Raw genomic sequence first — 5,682 nt, 5'->3', positions numbered from 1 at the left:
CAGCGTTAATGGCTGCTAGAAATATGCTTCACGTCTGAAAATAGTCGTCATTGAGCAGAGATATAAAACCAAAATATTTTATACGTGATCAATTCCCTATATTTGTTTATGGGCAAATGTTCAGGGACTGAGAATCTAAAGTAATCAACCTAGTTTTGGAGGAGAGGTGGGGTTTTAAAAAAGCTGTAGGTTTTGACTTAAGGGATAGTTGTTTGATATTTCAATCAAACAGGGCAGAAGAACTGAGATTTCTTCGTTGTGTCGGCATTTTTCTAGTGTTTTGTATTGCATGTTATCAGTTTCCAGACTGATGCGTTGCTGGTCATCCACAGGTCAGAATATGTCGGCTGTCTTAAATTATGAAATAACAAATAAATGACATGATAAATTGCAGAGTTAAGCAAATAGGACTTTTATGGGACCTGTGGATTTAGTAGGTGGGAATGCCAGCAATAAATTCTCTTTCACGGCGGTTCGATATATATATATATATATATATATATATATATATATATATATATATATATATATATATATATATATATATATATATATATATATATATATATATATATATATATATATTTACATATATATATACACACACATATATATATGTACATATATATACATATATATATAATGTATGTATGTGTGTATGTATGTATGTGTACATCTATATATATATATATATATATATATATATATATATATATATACATAAACACATATATATGTATGTACATATATATGTGTTAATGTATATATATATATATATATATATATATATATATATATATATACAAATATATATATATATATATATATATATACAAACATATATATATATATGTATGTACGTATGTATGTAAGTATGTATATATACGTATATATACGCGTGTGTGTATCTTACTATACATATATAAGTGTATTAATATATGCGTGTGTGTTTGCATATATGGATACATATAGATATATATACAAGTAATCATATATATATAACTGAATATACATGTGTGCATGTATTCCTGCTTGTATATGCATATGCATATTCACATATACATATACATATACACATATATATATACATATATATATATATACACACACACACACACACACACACACACACACATATATATATATATATATATATATATATATATATATTTCAGAGGAAGTAATACAAAAGCGTTTATGGAAGCCGAAATGTAAAACCAAAATTTCCAAATAATTGACAATAGGAAAAAAAAATTATTGGACACTCCTAAAACTCTCCTCAGTTAATTAATAATATATATTTCTATGTTTTCTGTTAGGAAATCATTAATTACCAAATTTGAAAAATCAGTTGAGAGAAATTCAATTAATTTCTTAATATTTTTCACTCATTACTATATATATATATATTTGTATATAGATGTGTATATATATATATATATATATATATGCATATGTATATTTGTCTGTATATATATTTATGTGCATATATATGTGTGTGTATATGTGTGTGTGTGTGTGTGTGTGTGTGTGTGTGTGTGTGTGTGTGTGTGTGTGTGTGTGTGTGTGTGTGTGTGTGTGTGTGTGTGTGTGTGTGTGTGTGTGTGTGTGTAAACTGTCATGAATATTAAGAAAATATATGAGTAAAAAAAATCAGACTCCAGAGAGAATAGTGTAGTATGTGTTGTTAATATTATATTTATCGATAAAGTTTAAAGTTTCTTAAGTTAATATGCCGCCGGGGCAAAGGAGACGTCTTGACATTGCAGACGAGTTCATAGATATGGTTTCGTTAGTAAATATTATCAGTTTGGAAGGAGTGTAGTGGCTTTTCCGAGGACTTGTAACGGAGTTCAGTTCAATAGTATGATGGTCGTTACGGGCACGTTTAAGACTTGGAATTACCTCCACTAGTTTTTTACAAGCTATCCGTCTCCCAAGAATAAATATTTACGGAAAAAATCATTTATATTCTTTGCAGAAACTGTCGTCTAAGAAAGTCCCCTACAAGACATGATAACAAATAATATCAACTTCAAATCTCGGACTCACAGATTCAAAAACCTAAACAATTTAATATTCATTCCAAATAATTTTATACATCAAACTCACACACACTCTCTCTCATACACTCATACATACATACATACATACATACATACATACATACATACATACATACATATATACATACAGTGAGCTCTTCAAGAAACACCTTCTTCCTGATTATCTCCTACACAGCCCCAAAACAGCTGGGCACTCTTAACTCAGAGAAGAGGGGTCGATTAAATAAGTACCAGTTACGCATTGAGGGTCGATGTAATTGACGTAATCCCTTTGTATGACCTTGTTTGTCCCCTCTATGTTTAGCCCCTTGTGGGCAATAAAGAAATAATATTCGTAATATTTAGAATGACAGAACTGGTATATTGCTTGGGATAGCTTTCAAAATGAAATCCACCATTGTCCGTTATGTCTTCTGTGGTCACCAAGATGGCCACGTCGGTTCAAACGTATAAAGTTGATTCGGTTTGAAATAAAGAGAAAGCTGAGGATTGTCAGAGAATGCAACATGAGGACAATGTCGATAGAGCAGAATTTTGATGTGAAGTCATACGGTCTTATGACGTCATCACAACAGTTTTTGCTTAATAATCCTCTTGTCTGTCATAGAGACTCACAGACAGTTGATGTGGAGGGATCCACTGAGAGAGAGAGAGAGAAATAAAGAGGAGAGATAGAAAGAATAAGTGGAAGTGTGTCTGTGTGTGTAGCGGTCAGTGTGTGCGAGATACCGTCAAAGGGAGATAAGTGGGGTGGGGAGAGATACAGGGAAAATTAGATATTTACTCACTCAAGTAGCTATGTCCTCTGTATAAAAGCGCTTTCAAACGGATAGATAGAGAGAGAGAGAGAGAGAGATATCCTAGTAAGCACACACTCCCCCGTATGCTTCTCCAGAAGTGTCCATCTACTCCGCCATATTTACTTTACCTCTAATAGGGTATCAAAACCTATCAAAATCATTTTCACGAACTTCTGCCGGAATTATGAAGATGTTGTCACTCCATATTAAATCTGTTTCTCCTCTTCAGCTGTTTCACGGCAATGATTTCTCTCCACACAGCTTCATGTAGTTTTCTACAGACAGAACACCACCACCACCTCCAATACTACTACTAATAATAATACTAATAATAATAATAATAATAATTGATGTATCAATACCAGCAGATGACAACGTTTCTCTGAAAGAAATGGAAAAACTTTCAAAATACAAAGACCTGGAAATAGAGATAACTCGAATGTGGAATCTAAAAACAGAAACAATTCCTATCATAGTAGGTGCCTTAGGTATAATAAAAAAATATTCAGACAAATACATAACAAAAATACCAGGACTTACAAATATATATAACATACAGAAAATTGCACTACTGGGTACTGCACACATTCTACGCAAAACACTTTCAATACAGTAAACATAAGAGCACCACAGCAAACCACAGCACATACCCAAGGCGCACAGAGCTGCGCTCGGTAGTGAAGTGAAAGCATGTTATAAAAATAAAACTACTGAATAATAATAATAATAATAATAATAATAATAATAATAATAATAATAATAATAATAATAATAATAATAATAATAATAATAATGCTATTCTGCCTTCACTGCCATCATCACATCTGTCATAACCATCGGCACCACCAATGTCATAGCCACCACCACCACCACCCCCACCACATTATCCACTCATACCACCGCCCCAATCAACCCCAAAGGTGCCGTTACCATTATCACCGATTAAACTGACATCGGCACCATTATAAATACCGTCACCACCACCACCCACATCACCACCATCACCATTACCACCAGCAGAAATTCCACGCCGCCAGTACCACCGTCGCAACCATCATCATCACCTTCAATATAACCCCCGGCAACACCCCTCTCACCATTATCATTACAACTACTCTCAATCATCAACATGACTACCCACCCCCTCCATCACCACCATCACCACCACCACTGCACATACTGCTAGCACCTAAGAGTTCTGAAACCTTCCACAAATTCACTTAAAAATAAAACAGAAACCTCAGTTGTACAAAGCAATAATGGGAAACTGTACGGAATCGTTCAAAATATTAGAAATAGCCGCCCATTCATCCTAAAATTACCCTCACCTCGCCATAAAATGTGCGGACGGTAACGGCGGCAACTCTTTTCACCGTAAATTTATTCCATCGGGATTGACTTAGGGTTAACGTAACATATTTCATCACATTTTTGCAGGTGAAGGCTCACCTGTGGTTAAATAACTCATTTGATCTCAATTCTCCATCGATTAGGACTGACCTGAGGCTAAAACTGCTTTGATCATGAAATAAGAATTGATCTGGATTCGTAGAACCCGTTTCATCATACGCACAATCCAATTGATCATACGAACAATTCATTTGATCATACACCCGTGAAATCAAAAATGAGCGACCACTAAACAACATATTTGATACAGTTCTATATTTAAGAGATGAGAAATTATGTACATTATTTACATTATTTACGTTATTTACATTCGACGGATATTTGTCCTCATCTTGTTTGTTGTTAACACAACATTTCGGCTGATATACCCTCCAGCCTTCATCAGGTGTCTTGGGGAAATTTCGAACCTGGATTCTCATTCCTAAGGTATTTTTCGATGTTATTATTATATGCCCACGGGCATATGGCGTAGTGGTTAAGAGCGCGGGCTACTAACTCCAAGATTCCGAGTTCGATTCTAGACAGTGACCTGAATAAATATAATAATAATAAGAAGAAGAAGAAGAAGAAGAAGAATTGTTAGAGCGTCGGGTATAATGCTTCTCTGTCATTGCTCCGGTCCTCTGCGCTCTGAGTTCAAATCCTGCGAAGGCATTTCATACTCCCTGGATCGATAAAATTGTATCAATCTAAGACAGATGTTCTCAGCATTTCTTCGACTAAAAAAACCTTTTAAGGCGGTGCTCCAGCATGGCCGCAGTCAAATGACTGAAAGAATAAAAGAATAAAAGAATAAGGCAATATTGTTTTGCAGGATGGCTTGAAGTGTAATGCAATGTCTACCGCTATTAATGAGCATACATTTTTAGCTTCGTTGTGAAGAATAAATGAAATGTTTGGTTACATTACAGAATATAACCTCTCCGTGGACAGAAATATCAACTTAATTTAACTAGATTCTAGTCTTCTTAGAGGTTTATCAATAACATACATCCTCTGCATCAAGAGGGAGCCTGTCATGAACAATGTCACAAATGGCAACACAAGATCTTTCACAAATGTAACTGATTGATTATCCGAAGAATTAATCAAACAACCAATTGACAACCAATAGTTAACCAATGAACAATTAAATAATAAAGATGTGAAATGGAACCAGTGCGTGTGCTACCTCTTGAGAGACATAAAACAAATTTAGTTTCAATACACGAGTTCACATCAAGAATCTTGGAAACCAAATACAAAAACGAAATCTTGTAGCTCTTTGTTATTTTTCTTTGTTATTTTAGCTCTTTCGTTCTTTTTTCTTCACGTATTTCATTCTTTCTTTCATTATTCAATTCTTTGGTCCCTTATTACTTCGCATGGTTCTTTCACTCATTCTTTGGGTTTTCACTTCTTTCTCT

At 34.0% G+C, this 5,682-nt stretch overlaps 1 long non-coding RNA gene across 1 annotated transcript in view; it reads right to left on the bottom strand.

Annotated features, from left to right (window-relative positions):
- Positions 1-4,570: 4,570 nt before the first annotated feature.
- Positions 4,571-5,682, bottom strand: part of LOC149133131 (uncharacterized) — a 36,958-nt gene continuing 35,846 nt past the window's right edge. The window contains exon 3 of the long non-coding RNA XR_016243890.1: positions 4,571-5,044. This is a non-coding gene — a long non-coding RNA (uncharacterized LOC149133131). The remainder of the gene's footprint in view (positions 5,045-5,682) is intronic.

Source organism: Octopus bimaculoides, chromosome 12, assembly GCF_046866305.1.
Source record: "Octopus bimaculoides isolate indiv1 chromosome 12, ASM4686630v1, whole genome shotgun sequence".
Classification (NCBI taxonomy): Eukaryota; Metazoa; Mollusca; class Cephalopoda; order Octopoda; family Octopodidae; genus Octopus; species Octopus bimaculoides.
This window is presented reverse-complemented; position numbering and strand designations above follow the sequence as displayed.